The sequence below is a fragment of the Diabrotica virgifera genome, chromosome 7 (assembly GCF_917563875.1).
Source record: "Diabrotica virgifera virgifera chromosome 7, PGI_DIABVI_V3a".
NCBI lineage: Eukaryota > Metazoa > Arthropoda > Insecta > Coleoptera > Chrysomelidae > Diabrotica > Diabrotica virgifera.
In genome coordinates, this window is record NC_065449.1 from 5,153,345 (window position 1) to 5,172,388 (window position 19,044).

Here is a 19,044-nt window from a genome sequence, read left to right on the forward strand (position 1 = left end):
AAAGATTATAAATATATTTTTTTGTAATTTACACGCGCGAAAGTAGAGTAACACAGTACTGTAGCTAACATTTTCACTCGGAGCGACGACCGGCCGCGTGATGTACACTTTTAATAAATAATACATGCTGCGTGTCAGTCGCTTCGAGTGAACATTTTAGCTCCGTCTCTGTATCAGGCCTACTTTTGCGCTAAAAATTACAAAAAAAAGTGTTTTTAATCTTTGATTAAAATATAACCATTGCAGTAATTTTTGACATTCTTTGTGAGTAATTAGGTTGTACCATAGACTCACTTTTAAGCTTTGAAACAACTAAAACTAATTATAAACAACGGAGCTTTCGTATATTTACTTTGCTGTTTCATAACTTTTTTGCAAATGGTTGGAAAATTTTTTTAAAGCATTCATTTTCAAGACCTATGAAATACGCATTTTTAGTATTTTTTTAATTAGAATATAATGAACAATTTCTGAGAAATGTTAATTTGTTTATAACAATTTTTTTTAAACATTTAAAGATTATGCAAAAAAAATGAAAAATTTATATTTTGTCGACAAAATATTAAATAGGCATCACACCTTTATAATCTTTCTAAGTTTGATCAATGTCTCATGATTATTTTGGCTGTTATTGCGACTGTAAATTGTTAATTAACAATTAAATTGTTGCTAAAATATTCGTTTCATTTTACCGGCTTCTGAATTTATAATCTATAACAAGAAAGCTTTTATTTCACCAGGCTATATAATTATTGATAAATAATTATTGGCCCAAAAAAATTATTTGAAAATTCGAGATTTTGTTGGGAAAACCCAAATTTTCCGAGGAAAATTTTCGTCGGAGCAAATCGGGAAAAACATGTCTCTATGCAGAATTAAATTGGGGTGAATTTTTATTTGAGTGTTTTTGGTGTAAAGTTAAAATCTTCTAAATCTAAAGTTATAGAGCAATAATTGAAAAAAATAAGATTTGTCGGCGCCATTTTGTTTATAAAAAAAGTAGCACACTATATGCGGACTTTGCATACCTATATTAATAATATATAGGATCTTATAATTCGATTCCAGCAATAAAATTGCTGGTAAATAACCTTTCTTTGTACTTTACTAATTAGACCAGCGTATTATAACTATTTTTTTTTTTTCAAAATTTAAAGATTATGCAAAAAAAAGAAAAATTTATATTTTGTAGATAAAATATTAAATAAGCATCTCATCTTTATAATCTTTATAAGTTTGATCAATGTATCATGAATATTTTGTTTATTATTGCGATCGTAATTTGTTAATTAACAATTGAATTGTTGCTAAAATATTCGTTTAATTTTCACCGGCTTCTGGAATTACAATCTATACCAAGAAAGCTTTGATGTCACTAAGTTATTTAATTATTGATTAATAATTACTTACCTAAAACTTTATTTGAAAATTAGAGTTTTTGTTAGGAAAACCCGCATTTTCCGAGGAAAATTTTCGTCGGAGCAAATCGTCAAAAACATATCTCTATGCAGAATTGAATTGCGGTGAATTTTTATTTGGGTGTTTTTGTTGTAAAGTTAAAATCTTCAAAGTTATAGAGCAATAATTGAAAAAAATACGATTTGTCGACGCCATTTTGTTTATAAAAAAAGTAGCACACTATCTGCGGACTTTGCATACCTATATTATTAATATATAGGATCTTATAATTCGATTCCAGCAATAAAATTGCTGGTAAATAACTTTTCCATGAATTTTGCTAATTAGCTCAGAGTATAATAGTTTTATGCCATTTCGTTCGTTGCAATTCGGGACTGCACGCTGGGGTTTGTTTTGGTTGAATCAGGGAGAGCAGCATATGTGCCTCCTGATGAGAGACTAATAAGTTTCGAAACCGGTAGAGGTGCTTGCAGCACTCTCTGATTGGACTGGAATATGGTTCGGCTGTATTTTCGTTTTGCAGCGAAATTGAAAATGGTTATTCATTTTTGATTTACATTTACTCTGTGTGGAGTATGAAGGGAACCAGTCTCGTTGGAATTTTACTGCGCTGAGCAGATGTGACGTGAATTGTAAATTGTAGAATTCCCTCATCTTCCTTAGTCTCAGCATCCGTATGGCTTGCAAATTGTAGAAGCCTCGGAGGTGTAACCAGAGAAGGTTCCCATTGTTTTCATTCTGGTGGGATATGTTATATGCCATTAGAGTGAAAACTTAGTCTTTTGCTAGCAGTTGCCGCTAGGGCATCTATGCCATTTCGTTCGTTGCAATTCGGGACTGCACGCTGGGGTTTGTTTTGGTTGAATCAGGGAGAGCAGCATATGTGCCTCCTGATGAGAGACTAATAAGTTTCGAAACCGGTAGAGGTGCTTGCAGCACTCTCTGATTGGACTGGAATATGGTTCGGCTGTATTTTCGTTTTGCAGCGAAATTGAAAATGGTTATTCATTTTAGTATAATAGTTATTTATGAAACTGTTCGTGAGATATGCTTTTTGCAAACGCACGCGATATTTACAGTACGAGCGACAACGGAGCGAGTGCTATACATCGCGTAAGTTCGCAAAAAGTACCTCACGCACAGTTTCATACAATGTTTTATCTACGATAAACAAATAAAAAACTGTAACTCTTCGTTACTGGAATTCATTTCTATTCATATCCTACCTTCTTTCACACCAAAAAACTGTCAAAAATTTTGTTGTAAGTCATTGTCCATATTGTCACCACCATGACAACGCAAAAGTAAAGAATATTTGATTATATGAAAGTGTGGCAAAAAGCCCATTGAAAGTGTGCGAAAAAGTAAATCCCATTTAAAATACATTGTTACTTCACGCACACTTTAAACCCTTCACGCACTGCTATCTATAATAAAAGTTTTCACAAACTAAAAACTTATACTTATATGAAAACTTATATGACATAGAGTAGATAAAAATATTTATTCCGTGATATTTTTTTGTAAATAATTTTTTTGTTCATTGTGTGATACACTGGTAGTATTTTCTCTACTCTGCTATTGATTTCTGCTTCTAGAGATCCTTTTTCTTCTATTATTACTCCTAAGTATGTAAAAGCTTTATTGTTCTATTTTTCTCCTTCAATTTATATATTCAGTTCTCTTGTTTCTCCTATTTGCTTAACTTTTGTTTGGTTGATATTTATTTTCAATTCGTTTTAGTTAAGTAGCTCTTTCCACATTTCCAAATTGTTCTGACGTTCTTTAGGCGCTCATCTCTGTCTTAAACCTCTGTTTATTGTAAATGTATCTCATGTTATTAATATGTTTATAATTCTTCTTCTTAAGGTGCCTTCTCCATTACTGAAGATTGTCTATAACTACAGCAAATTGTTCTCTATCTAGAGAATTTTTAGTATCGAATGTGTGTCCATGCCTGCCCAGTCTCTTACGTTCTTCAGCCAGGAGAATTTTCTTCTTTCTGGACTCTTTTCCTTCCACTTGCCCTTGCATTATGAGTCGTAAAAAGTTGTATTTTTGTCCTCTGCAAATATGTCCTAATTAACTCGTTTTTCTGTTTTTTTACAATATTTTGAAGTTCTCTTTCAGTCCCCATTCTTCTCAGCACCTCGTTGGTAACGTGCTCTCTTCAGCATCCTTCGAAAACCCCACATCTCAAAGGCTTCTATACGCCTCATACTTGCAATTTCCAAGAGTCAATGTTTCCAGTCCGTATAGCAATATGGAATAAATAAATGTTTTTACAAATTGGTATCGTATCCAATGATAAGGTAGAGTTTATTATGCCTGGTTGCACTAACAAATCTTAAGCTCAGCTTATACATCCATAATTTTCGATTTTGATCTAAGCACGTCCAAACTGAGACGAAGTTTAAGATGCAATCCACGTGGCAATCCATTGTGGCAAGCTGAAAATTGATCTAAGACTCAATGGTGCAACGGATATGCTTCGTAAAGTGAGGTTAAGGCACGCCTTAAGCTTAAGATATGTTGGTGCAACCAGGCATTAGGAGTTTTTTCATTCTTTGAAAAGCGGACCTAGTATACTTTTAGTCCGGGCGGATCTGTTTTGAGATGAACGTTGAGAGGTGACTCTAATTTTTTTGCTGAAATTGCTTGGAGTTAACACATCCATTAATAATTGAGTTATCCCCCCACTCAAAAAGGTACGGAACATTGTTTAAATAATCAAAATGTCAAAAAATTCAGGAAAAGTTCGATTTTTTTCTTCGTTTTTTGATTATAACTTTAAAAGTATTCACTTTCGAGAAAATTTGTACTAAAATAAAAGTTGCATAATTAAATTTTCTACAATATAAGATTAGTTAAAAATTTTTAAAATTGTTATCCTTGTTGCAAAATAGCAATAATTGCGAAAAAAACATAAAACAAGTATTCGCATTTTACTTTTTTCAATCATTTCTGCTACACTTAGAACCTTCATATTTCACCCAGAAAAACTTCATGATATGGTAACACAATACTGTAAATTTAGTTAAGATCGGTTTAATAGATTTTTCAAAATAAATTTTTCAATCCAGCTTTCGCAAAAAAAATTGTATTTTTTCAAAATGTTTCAGGATTGGAAATAAAGCAGACAGCAAGTTAAATTGTGTTAAATATTGTACAGATAGAAGAATACGGTACCTTTCATTTGCAATTTACAAAATTAAAATCGGTTAACTACCAGGGCGTCAGGAATTTTTTTAAATAAACATTAATTTTTGGTGCTACGCGCAGGACAGTGGTGTTCGATTCATACAAGTTGATTTCCACCAAAATTTCTTCCAATCTTTATCTAATATATTATTTTCTTACTCTATATTTTGTTGTATGTTCATATTTTAATTCCACAAAAATCAAACTAATTTGATTATTGTTTGTGAAAAATTATATATGTAAACAATTGCATATGTTTAAAAATAATACACTTTTATTTTCTACATAAGTTAAAATATATGAACAAAGAAAGTTTTTGCTAAAAAAGTATTATCTCAAAGGACAGAGTAGGTGTTTATATTTTGCAATAAACAAATTTATTTATTTATTTCTAAATGTACTAAAAATTAAAATTTATCAATCATTATCAAACGTCATTGGAATGCCCAATCAGAGCAAAGATATCCGCTGTCTTGCGCGTAGCACCAAAAATTAATGTTTATTTAAAAAAATATCTGACGCCGTGGTAGTTAACCGATTTTAATTTTGTAAATTACAAATGAAAGGTACAGTATTCTTTTATATGTAAAAAAATTCAACTTGCTGTCTGCTTTATTTTCAGTGCTGCAACATTTTGCAAAATTTATTTTCTTTCAACTTTATTTATTGCAATCTATTATTTATTTTGCAAAATCTATTAAACCGATCTTAATGAAATTTACAATGTTGTTTTATCGTATCATAAAGTTTCTCTGGGTGAAATATGAAGGTCCTAAGTGTAGACTGAATGGTTGAAAAACGTAAAATGCCAATACTTGTTTTTTTTTATTTTTTTTTCGAAATTATTGCTATTTTGCAACAAGGGTGACAATTTTTAAAATTTTCAGTTAAACCTATATTGTAGGAAATTGAATTACGCAACTTTTATGTCGGTGCAACTTTTCTCGAAAATGAATACTTTTAAAGTTATAATCAAAAAACGAGGAAGAAAATCGATTTTTTCCTTTATTTTTTGACATTTTGATTATTTAAACAATGTTCCGGACCTTTTCGAGTGGGAGAATAACTCAAATATTATTATATGAATTATTTTCAAGCAATTTCTGCAAAAAATATGAGTCACCTCTCAATATCCAAATGTACTAATATTTTTACAGATGCGCCCTGGTCAATTTATACTAGCACGTATTTCGACCTCGTAGTCAAGATCGTTTGTAATGCAGCAATCAAAATACTGGAATCTTTGTACGGGTTCTATCTCTTTGTTATAGATACGAATATTAATGTGAGCATTTGGGGCACATGCACCAGCGATTACTTTTGTTTTGTGTTTGCATGACATTCAAAAGTCGTTGCAAACCTTCAGCACCGTTCGCAAGAATAACGGTGTCGTCTGCGTATCTTAAGTGGTTTACGTATTCTCCGTTGATTTTTCTTCCTTCTTCAATATTTTCGAGGGCATTTTGAAAGATCTTTTAAGCATATATATATTAAATAATAGTGGAGAAAGTACACAGTCCTGACGATAATAATTATTGCTTTTACGGTATTGTACATTTTTTGTATGATTCTTCATAATAATAGGCGTTGTCTATTTCGGATCCCCTATTTACTTTTGAATTCATAACTTTTCTTCTATAATTGCTTTAAACGAGTATATTTATAGTCAATTACGTTTCTAGATAGAACGTAAGATTATTATTTGCCTTGACATTTTTGATAACGATTTCGTATTTCGTTAAGTTGGTAATAAATTACAGTATTTAGTTTTACTAAGATCTATTTAATAAGAAGCACTAAAAAATCAAATAAAACTAGTTTATCGTATAAAAATGTGTTTTCGTCCAGTTAACACCGCCTATTAAGTCATTATTGATATTTTATGCATATAATAAATTATACTTCGATTGAGCAAACTTTTAACAATATGTAAATAGACGCGACCAAAGTTTTAAAGTGTAGTATGCGAATGATAGGATCTAAGAATCTTGGAAGGCTTACAGGTAGAAGGCTTACTGCTTTTTTAGCAGTATAGAGATTGATAGATATGGTAGTGGCGATTAAAAGAAGACATTCTTGAGAGTAAATAGATTAAAAATTAAGGTCAGCAAATAACTCTGAATTTTTATTGGAACCAAAGAGTAAATGTAAGAATAGGGCTCTGGAAATAACATAAATAATTGACCGAGATAATTGACAAAAATTCTTATTTTTGCAGTAATTTATAAAATGATAATAGAAAGAAGACTAAGTTTTCAATCTAATGGCATATACATATAAAACAACATAATGCTATTCTACATCCCACCAGAATGAAAACAATGGGAACCTTCTCTGGTTACACCTCCGAGGTTTCAACAATTTGCAAGCCATAACGGATGCTGAGACTAAGGAAGATGAGGGAATTGTATAATTTATAATTCACGTCTAGTGTTGCCCAAAATCGGCCTTTGTCTTGCAGTCTTGGTATTGTTCTTGCGTTTTAGCAAGACCAAGACCAAGACCGCCTTATTTTAGCAAGACCACGACCAAGACTGACCGTGCAAGACTTGAGCAAGAACAAGACTAAGCCTGCGAGACTCTTGCGTCTTGCAGTTAGGATTGAGTGTCGTTTTGTGGTATTAGTTCGGGAATATAGGTCTGGATCCCGCGTATGAAAAAAAAAGTTGATTAATAGCAAGCTGAAAATTTGTTAATAGCTTAAGGCTGTCTAGTCGGACAAACTTTGATGTATGGGAACACTGGAACAGGGGAAGTTTTAATTGTGGAACAGGTTAAAAATTTGGAACGTCAGACCACGAAAACGTCACATGTATTTTGTCCGACAGAACTTCCAATTGATTTGTTACCCTTTCATTAAACGCTCATGCAAAAATCAGACTGCTATTTGTCACCTGTCATAATTCCTGTCATTTGACATGTTCTACGTGTTCCACTCATTAAAATGCCCATTTGGTGATAAAGGGTAACAAATCAATTGGAAGTTCTGTCGGACAAAATACATCTGACGATTTCGTGGTCTGACGTTCCAAATTTTTAATCTGTTCCGCAATTAAAACTTCCCCTATTCCAGTGTTCCCATATATCAAAGTTTGTCCGACTAGACACCCTTAAGCTATTAACAAATTTTCGGCTTGCTATTAATCAACTTTTTTTTCATACGCGGGATACAGACCTAATATGCTTAGAGACAATGAGACGCAAAAAATATGTAACAAAAATTTGGAAAATTGGATTTATGCGCATTATGAACAATATGATAAACATATATGTATTCGCGATGAAAAACAAAGTAGCTGACCTCTGGTGGAATAAATTTAAACTACTATAAGTGGTATAAACAAACCAGAAAATTGTTAATTTGAATGGAATTTGGTCAATATTAAGAACTTTTTAGTAAATTTCAGCATTATGAGTACACTAAAATATTTTAAATCAAATCGGTATTGTTGTATTTCTCAATTGAATGTTTGTTTATACCATTTATATCGGCCATTTTCTTGCATTCGACCTGCCCTCTATATTCCGTTTCAATCGCGAATAGCGAATTAAAATATCCATATAAGAACACTCAGAGGTTTATTATTACAATGTAAAAATAAAATATTTATTTTCATTCTTTCCTAATATAACGCCTTCGCTCCGAAAGTAATTGTACTAGATTTTGAGAATACCTTTCATAAAATAATCTTCTTGTGTTGTGTGAGGCCGCGCCGACAGTATAATAATATCGCATTTCGCATTGAAACTTAAAGATATATAATGTCGCCTTTGTTGATAAAAATATAATACGGATAGCATTAATCCAGTGTTACCGACACCCAGTCAATTGTTTTTCCTTATCAGTTAGTGGGAATAATATCATATCGTAAAGACTAAACGTCCTACTTATAAACTTTTTTCAGAGTGTGCAATTAGATATTAGATCAATAGGCCAAACAAAATTTTTTGCTGAAAAAGCACTAGATAAGATAATGCCCGGCTACCCTGTATAGTCCATTCACTCACGGTAAAATGTTACAAAACCTTGAAATTTTAAAGAACCGCTTGGATTTTGGATTGACATGTTTGCGTACACATAGCTAACACGCCAAATAAGAGATACTGGCCGATGCATGTGTGATTTTGCCCTGGGGATGAGTTTCACCTTTCACCCCTTCTTGGGGGGTTAAAAAACAAAGATTAATTATTTATATGGGAAATAAGCCACAATTAAAATGAAAAAAATAATTTTATTAACGTTTCGACGCCCAAATCGGGTGCCGTTGTCAAAATACAAAATATTACTAAAATAAACTAAAGTGTTGTTGCTAAGCAAAAAAAATTCTTCTAATAATTTATTTAATCTCACTCATTTATATTGGCAATTCAGACATATATTATACATTTTAAAGTAGAAGACTTTAAAATGATATTGCCAATATTTATGAGTTGCGTTCCTGGGACGACTTACTGAAAGATAGTTCATTCGATTACATGAAATTAACCCCAACTCAAGAATATCCGTCATAAAAAATTATAGCATGTGATATGTCTTTAAAAAGACAACCAAATGCAACGACAGTAAAATTCTCGCGTTAGAGACTTCATAGTAAATCACAAGGGAAAACCAGGAAAAACCCTGTGATACTATCCCGACATCGTAAGTATTTGGTCTTACATTAATTTACTCTCAAAAAATAATACCAAATTCTGACTTGTAACATGTTTAAATTATAAATAATATTAATAATACTAGATATAAATAATACTAAAATATATACTAGCTCGATATTATTGACTTACTAATCTTGGTATTTTCTTTCTATTGACTTCCTCTTTCAGTATGGGTAACCACATCCTACTGCATTCTACCGAGGAATTTGCGACACAATTGGTTTCATTTAGCATAATTAGAGCCGCTTCTTTGATTTTTCTCTTTTTACTATCTGATTCTTTCAGGACTATACTTGAATCTCTCCACTGAACTCTATGTTCATTATCCCATGCGTGTTGACATATTTGAGATCTCTCTAATTCTCTATTTTTAATATAAGATTGATGTTCACTTATTCTAACGTCTAGTGGTCTTGATGTCTCACCTAAATAAAATTGTTCGCATTCACAAGGTATTTTATAAATGCAATTCTTTGTTCTTTCTTGATCATTGTTAGGTTTAGTTTTAGATAGAATAGATCTCAATCTCAATATTTATGGAGGATTTCGAAACTAATATTATTTCTAAACAAAATTTAAAACCCACAGTATGGTGGAGATATGTAGATGATGTGTTTTCAATATGGCCTCATAGATCAGAATTGTTGGATACGTTCCTGAATATTATAAACGATCAAGAAGAGACAATAAAATTTACAATGGAAAAGGAATACAATAACAGCCTACCTTTCCTCGATGTTTTGATCTCAAAGAAGGATATTGGATATGAGACTGAAATGTATAGAAAACCAACACACACCAACAGATATCTCAATTACAAGTCAAATCACAACATCAACGTTAAAAAGGGAATCATTAAATCCTTATATGATAGAGCCAAAATTACTTGTTCTAACGAAAATTCCTTTTTAGCAGAAAAACAATTGTTAACATCTGTTTTATTAAAAAATGATTATCCTTTATCGTTTATAAATAAGGAATTGTCAAGATTGGATCGAATGGAACAGAACAACTTAGAACGGGATCCTACAACATTCACCAGAAATAATACGAGGAAAATATCAATACCATATATAAAAGGACTATCCGAGAAACTTAAAACAATAGGAAATAAATTCAACATTTCAACAACATTCAAAACAACAAACACATTGAGATCTATTCTATCTAAAACTAAACCTAACAATGATCAAGAAAGAACAAAGAATTGCATTTATAAAATACCTTGTGAATGCGAACAATTTTATTTAGGTGAGACATCAAGACCACTAGACGTTAGAATAAGTGAACATCAATCTTATATTAAAAATAGAGAATTTGAGAGATCTCAAATATGTCAACACGCATGGGATAATGAACATAGAGTTCAGTGGAGAGATTCAAGTATAGTCCTGAAAGAATCAGATAGTAAAAAGAGAAAAATCAAAGAAGCGGCTCTAATTATGCTAAATGAAACCAATTGTGTCGCAAATTCCTCGGTAGAATGCAGTAGGATGTGGTTACCCATACTGAAAGAGGAAGTCAATAGAAAGAAAATACCAAGATTAGTAAGTCAATAATATCGAGCTAGTATATATTTTAGTATTATTTATATCTAGTATTATTAATATTATTTATAATTTAAACATGTTACAAGTCAGAATTTGGTATTATTTTTTGAGAGTAAATTAATGTAAGACCAAATACTTACGATGTCGGGATAGTAGATATCACAGGGTTTTTCCTGGTTTTCCCTTGTGATTTACTATGAAGTCTCTAACGCGAGAATTTTACTGTCGTTGCATTTGGTTGTCTTTTTAAAGACATATCACATGCTATAATTTTTTATGACGGATATTCTTGAGTTGGGGTTAATTTCATGTAATCGAATGAACTATCTTTCAGTAAGTCGTCCCAGGAACGCAACTCATAAATATTGGCAATATCATTTTAAAGTCTTCTACTTTAAAATGTATAATATATGTCTGAATTGCCAATATAAATGAGTGAGATTAAATAAATTATTAGAAGAATTTTTTTTTGCTTAGCAACAACACTTTAGTTTATTTTAGTAATATTTTGTATTTTGACAACGGCACCCGATTTGGGCGTCGAAACGTTAATAAAATTATTTTTTTCATTTTAATTGTGGCTTATTTCCCATATAAATAATTAATCATAAAAATGCCACAAGGAAATAGCTTCAGAACAACATTAAAAAACAAAGGTTCAAAATAAGTCAAGGTTGAATAAACTGACTAATTCTAAGCAACTTTTGTTCTATTTTATTCATCTACAAATAAACCAAGTCAATGCTTTTCGAGCTATTTGCGACTGAATATGTTCATTTTTCAACAAAAAAACACACGTTTTTCGACGGTTTTTGCGCAAATGACTCTTTTTGCGCAAATGACTCAAAAAGTAAGTATTTCATCGAAAAAAATATTCTAAGCAAAAATACATCTTATAAAAAAATTTTTCTTATAAAATTCTTATAAAAAAGCGGGGATTTTTGCAGTTACTGGAGCGCGTCAGATTATCACATGGGGAGAAACCTTGTACCCTGTAAATGTACCTCTACCATATATTGGCTTTGAATACAGGGGAATTCGTTAAGGGAGGCCCGAAAAAAATATATATCCTTAGAAAAACTTGAAATCGTCAGATTTAGATAAGGTAAGTTTAGTATGTACATGCAAAACAGTGTATATTTAAAAAATCTGACGATTTGAGCGGGGTGTAAGGAAATGGGTGAGTCACAAAGTTTCACAAAAAAGCGAATATTTCGCGAAATGAATGTCAGATCCAAAAATTAAAAAGTACATTCAATATTTTTGAAAAATCTATCGAAGAACACCAAACACAAAATGCAAAATTTTATTAAGAAACAGACTGACTGCCGTGGGACATGGTAGATAACTCAGTTAGTTAGACGTTAGACTATAGGCAGGGATAGTTTAGATCGTGGGTTCAAGCCCACCCAATGTGAGTTGTTTAGACATTTATTCATTTGGTTGGTTTTTACTATGTCTATGTTAAGTCAAGCTGAAAATGTACCTATACGTCTACGTTGTTCTAAGATCTAAAGTAATATTTAATAAATAGCAATATGCTAGTGGGTAACTGCGAGACTTGCAAGACTCTTGCTGGAAGACCAAGACCAAGACCAAGACTGGGAGTGCAATACCAAGACCAAGACCAAGACCAAGTATATTGGTGCAAGACCAAGACCAAGACTTTCCAAGTCTCGTCTTGGTCTTGCATTTGGGCAACACTATTCACGTCCCATCTGCTCAGCGCGGTAGAGGTGCTTGCTGCACTCTCTGATTGGACTAGAATATAGTGCGGCTGTATTTTCGTTTTGCAACGAAATTTAAAATGGTTATTCATTTTTGATTTACATGTTTACTCTGATTGGAGTACGAAGGGAACTATTCTCGTTGGAACTTTACCGCGCTGAGCAGATGGGACGTGAATTATAAATTGTAAAATTCCCTCATCTTCCTCAGTCTTAGCATCCGTTATGGCTTGCAAATTGTTGAAACCTCGGAGGTGTAACCAGAAAAGGTTCCCATTGTTTTCAGTCTGGTGGGATGTAGAGTAACATTATGTTGTTTTATATGCCATCAGAGTGAAAACTTCGTCTTTTGCTAGCAGTTGGCGCTAGGGCATCTACGCCATTTCGTTCGTTGCAATCCGTGACTGTACGCCAGGGTTTGTTTTGGTTGGATCAGAGAGCGCAGCATATGTGCCTTCTGATGAGAGACTAATAAGTTTCGAAACCGGTAGAGGTGCTTGCTGCACTCTCTGATTGGACTAGAATATGATGCGGCTGTATTTTTGATTTGCAACGAAATTGAAAATGGTTATTCATTTTTGATTAAAATGGTAATAATTTTATTTTTTGAATAATGAAATGTTATATAACTGCTTGAAATCAGGAAAATTAATACGTTATTAAACTGTGTTAAATCCCAACTCGGGCGACCAAATAGGTTGTAAGTTATTCAATTGGCTTTCCCGGAGACCGATTTACTTGACAGACTCATTGTCTTATGCCACGTTCCATATTGACGTTGTTTGTATCTCCTTCTGTTGTTTTAACTGTTCTGTCCAGATCTTCGTCTTTGCCTCGTGCTCATGAGTCCTTCATTCGGATTATATTCAGTCTTATTAACTTTGCGTGGACAATACAAGGACTGTACAATATGCAGTCACATTCCGCTTTCATTCGTCTAGGAAAAGATCGGGAAGTTTTCTCTAGTACTCAAAATCTGGGTAAAGATAAAAGTGAAAGACAGTTTATGTTTCTTTTCGATTCAGACGTGGTATATCATCCCCAGACAGAGGTGTTCATGTAGCCCCACTGAAGACGTCTAGAGACAGAAACAGTTGTCTGGGAATGGCGGACCACCTCCAAATCGAAAAGAAACATAAACTGTCTTTTAGTCTGGTCGCAAGATATGGGGTGCCGTGGGCACTTTTAGCTAGCCGCGATTTGATGGCAGTATTATAGGTTTTTATTTGGGTCGCTAAATCCAGTGGAAGTGGTCTGGAAGCCCAAATGTGGTGCGTTTAATTGTTATTAACAAATTATAGTAAAATTAGGTGTTTTTCAGGAATTATTAGAAGCCCTGTAAATAAATTGATAGTGTTAAGGTCTTCTCTGGTGTATTTTTGGTCGCTGAACTGAATGCGATTAGTCGCAATTACTCAAAATATATTCGTATTTTGTTAATGTGAGCCGCCGTGGAGTAACGGCATAATCGCTGGCCTCCTACGCCAGTGCACATGAGTTCGATCCCTGCCAAAGACAAACCTTTTTGATTTCCAATAATGACACGAGCCGTCTCACCGTGCCTCGGAGAGCACGTTAAGCCGTCGGTCCCCCTGGGCTAGTGTACATCGGCACTAGTTACTTAAAACAGAGTTAAAGATGTAAATGGCGCCGGAACAGTCCGAGAGGATCTCCCCGGCAAAAATGCCATACGATATTATATTATTATTTTTTTAATAACAAAATAATTGTTTTTTCGCCGAAAATATCAAAATAATGCGCTATCAACAGCAAGTTTGTAGTCTTTTTCATAGTATTTTTATAAACTAAATCGATTTCCACTAGTCGTGATAGCTTAAACCACGTTCCGATTTTTTTATTAATAAATTATTGCAAAAATAACGGTTTGTAGTACGACTACCCACGGTTTTTGCTCTAAATTTTAAAAAACCACTTGTATTGACATGAAATTTGGCATACACGTAACTAACATGTCAGACAAAACAAGTGATATTGTGCCGATGTCTGCTTTTACCTTGGGGTGAGTTTCACTCCTTTTCGGGGGTGACAAAAGAAAAATTTAAAATAAGTCCGGAAGTGGATAAACTGATTAATTCTAAGCAACTTTGGTTTTATACAGTTTTTTCTGTAAGTCAATACTTTTCGAGTTATTTGGTTTTTTTTTTGAAAAATGAACATATTCACTCGCAAATAATGTTGCCCAAAATCGGTCTTGGTCTTGCAGTCTTGGTCTTGTTCTTGCGTTTTAGCAAGACCAAGACCAAGACCAAGACCAAGACCGTCTAATTTTAGCAAGACCAAGACCAAGACTGACCGTGCAAGACTTGAGCAAGAACAAGACTAAGCCTGCGAGACTCTTGCGTCTTGCAGTTAGGATTGAGTGTTGTTTTATGGAATAATACAGGGTCTAACAAAAATACAGGTCATAAATTTAATCACATATTCTGGGAATAAAAATAGTTCCATTGAACCTAACTTACCTTAGTACAAATGTGCACATAAAAAAAGTTACAGCCCTTTGAAGTTACAAAATGAAAATCGATTTTTTTCCAATATATCAAAAACTATTAGAGATTTTTTATTGAAAATGAACATTTGGCATTCTTATGGCAGTAGTATATTAAAAAAAAATTATAGTGAAATTTTAGATACCCCATAAAAATTTTATGGGGGTTTTGTTCCTTTAAACCCCCAAACTGTAAACCCCCCCATTTTCAGAAAAACTGAAAATTACACGTATTCAATATTTTTGAAAAATCTATCGAATGACAAATGACACCAAACACAGCCCCTGCGGAGGTGGGGTGGGGGGTACTTTAAATTTTAAATAGTATCCCCCATTTTTTATTGCAGATTTGGATTCCTTACGTAAAAATAAATTGGAACGCAAAAATTGGAAATGGAAAATTAATTTAAAAAAATGGATAAAAAAGGAATTTTTTCAAAAGAGGATTCAAATTTACCGCACAGTAATGCTAGTTTGTAACTGGTCCAACATCCGCCAAGTTTACTCCTCTGTTATGAAATTTTGACACTACTGGCATTTCATAGGTTAATTAAGTTATATCGGCGATTTTTGTGTTTTCTGTGCTATTCCTTTAATTTTTAGATTATTAGTCTACTTTTATATAAAAACAGTAGTTGTTTTTGGGACCCTTTAGCGACGTATTAGTATAATATAATATGTATGGATTACGGTCGAAGGCCGATATGGTCAACCAAAAAAGAAGATGTACAGACTGACTCCCGTGGGACATGGTAGATAGCCCAGTTAGTTAGAGTGTAGGCAGGGATAGTTTAGATCGTGGGTACAAACCCACCTAATGTGAGTTGTTTATTAATAAATAGCAATATGCTAGTGGGTAACTGCGAGACTTGCAAGACTCTTGCTGCAAGACCAAGACCAAGACCAAGACTGGGAGTGCAATACCAAGACCAAGACCAAGACCAGGTGTACTGGTACAAGACCAAGACCAAGACTGTCCAAGTCTCGTCTTGGTCTTGCATTTGGGCAACACTACTCGCAAATAACTCGAAAAGTATTGACTTAGTGAAAAAACTGTATAGAACAAAAGTTGCTTAGAATTAATCAGTTTATTCACTTCCGGACTTATTTTAAAGGTTTCTTTTTTCACCCCCGAAACGGGGTGAAACTCACCCCCAGGGTAAAACCACACATCGGCACAATATCACTTGTTTTGTTTGATATGTTAGCTACGTGCATGCCAAATTTCATGTCATTCCAAGTGGTTTTTTAAAATGTAGAGCAAAAACCGTGAATAAACGTACTATAAACCGTTATTTTTGCAATAATTTATTAATAACAAAGTCGGAACGTGGTTTAAGCTATAACGACTAGTGACAATCGATTTAGCGTATAAAAATACTATGAAAAAGACTAAAAACTTGCTGTAGATAACGCATTTCGAGCTTTCCGGCGAATAAACAATTATTTTGTTATTAACAAAATAAGAACACATTTTGAGTAATCGCGACTAGTCGCATTCGATTCAGCGACCAAAAATACACCAAAGAAGACCTTAACACTATCAATTTATTTACAAGGCTTCTAATAATTCCTGAAAAACCCCTAATTTTACCATAATTTGTTAATAACAATTAAACGCACCACATTTGGGCTTCCAGACCACTTCCATTGGATTCAGCGACTCAAAAAACCTATAATACCACCATCAAATCGCGGCGAGCTAAAAGTGCCCACGGGACCCCCTATGTTGCGACTAGACTATTTCACTCTTTTCCCTGAATCCCTATTCTCTTGCCATATTTCCTGCAGAACTAATATTTCTAAATACTTAAGTTAGATGTGAGAATTACAAATTGTAAATAAACAATTGTAAAATAAACAGACCATATAGTCCATTAAAATGTTACATTTTTTAGACCGTACCTTGCATTTCTTAGAGGAGTCAATTTTATTTCTTTAATGTGTAGGGGGGATCAGTAGAAGCTTAAGTTCAAGTTTTTGGGGTCGCCTCCCTTGTCCCCCGGCCACCATCTTGGAAATGGGGTGCAAAGGGGTTTCGCGCTATATCTCGTAAACTACCAACCCTACGTAAAATCTAATTAAACATAAAATGTAGTAAAATAAATTTTCCACAATTTTGTTTCTATTACTTTTTATTGTCAAGTGACCAACAAACAAGATATAACCAAAAATAGGTAAATTTTTTTTAACAAGTTTCCTTTTGGATGTTATAACTTTTTTTCAGTACATTTTAAAATAAAATAACATTATAGCAATTTTGTAGAGGGTTTTTTAGCGAACAATTTCCACTATAAAGTTGTTTAATTATGTTTATTTATATAGGTTTTACAGCGCTCCAAACTTGACCAGATTCTCGAATGCTCATAGGGATACAATAAAAACAAAAGTTAGGTTTACTTTTCTATCTATATATATTTTTTATTAATACAATTTATTATTATTTTAACATTCCTATGCTATTATTAATCTGTTTTTGATCTTTCTTCCCACTATAAAACTTATAACTCTAAGCATATATAGAAAAGGCCCAAGAAGTTGTTTGAGGACAAATTCGCCGCTTCAGAAGAAGAATGACGCAACCGCAAAATGCAAAATTCTTAAGCAGAGCAAAAAAAACGATTTTTGATATCAAAATCAGAAAGTATGATAAAAATTAGCCATTCACCACACCGTGGTCAGGATCTCGAGATATAAGCGTTTTTTGGGGTGTGCCGCTTGTATATGAAGTAACATAACTTTTTTCCTATTACATATTTTGACTTAAAATTTTCCAAAAAACTTCTTCACGAACTATATTTTATTGTTGTGTTGCTTAAAATTATAAACTAAAAAGTTTGTCACTCAACTTTTTTAAGTAAACATGAAACTAACGAAATATGATGACAAAATGTTAATAAATTAACAACTTCTTTTTTAATGTGTTTAAACATTTTGGACAAATTTCATTGTTATCTACATGCTTCAAAGATGACACAGTAAAATTTTTAAAAGGAAATATTTACAGCGACCAAAGATACAGCGAGGTAAATTTGAAAAATCATCAAAATTGATTTTTGGCATTTTTGTATAAAATGTATTTTTTAACATGTTCCACCAACTCTAGATAAAAATAAACTTCATATTCGGATTCAGCGACCTCGAAAACATAAAAATAGACCAAAATTGATCATTCACCTTAAATTTGATTTTCGTGGTTGGCATAACGGTTAATGCCGCTCGTCTAATGTATAGATAGAAAAGCATTATTTTTCTACGAGAATTCGAGAATCTGGTCAAGTTTGGAGCGCTGTAAAACCTAGATAATAAATAGAATTAAACAACTTTATAGTGAAAATTGTTTATTGAAAAATCCTCTACAAAATCGCTATGTTATTTTATTGTGAATTGAACGTAAAAAAAGTTATAACCTCCAAAAGGAAATTTCTTACAAAATTTTGTCTTATTTTTGTTTATAACTTTTTTGTTGGTCACTTTGCGATAAAAAGTAATAGATATAAAACTGTAGAAAATTTAATTTGCTACATTTTATGTGAAATTCAATTTTCTGTAGGGTAGCTAGTTTACGAGATACAGCGCGAAAGCCCTTTGCACCCCTTTTTTTAAGATGGCGGCCGGGGGACAAGGGCCTCAACCCCAAAAATTTGAACTTAAGCTTCTACTGAACCCCCTACACATTAAAAAAATAAAATTGACTCCTCTAAGAAATGCACACTAAATGTAACATTTCAATGGACTAATATTGTTTATAGTCATGAACTTATAACCTCCTTTACTTGATGATGAAAAATACTATTTATGGTATGTTTACTCAATGCATAATTACTGCAGTTTTCTGGTTTGAATTTTAAAGGCTAAATGTTATGGTGTAAGAACATAAAACGAGGATTTTCAAATGGTAAAAGAAATATCAAAACTGTTATCATTAAGTACGACTCTTGATTGTTCAAATTATAGTTTCCAATTAGGCGAATAATTAATTATT

At 32.8% G+C, this 19,044-nt stretch overlaps 1 protein-coding gene across 3 annotated transcripts in view; it reads right to left on the reverse strand.

The window, feature by feature from the left end:
- LOC126888882 (probable chitinase 10) overlaps positions 1-19,044 on the reverse strand; it is a 137,139-nt gene that overhangs the window by 49,040 nt on the left and 69,055 nt on the right. The window lies entirely within an intron of this gene.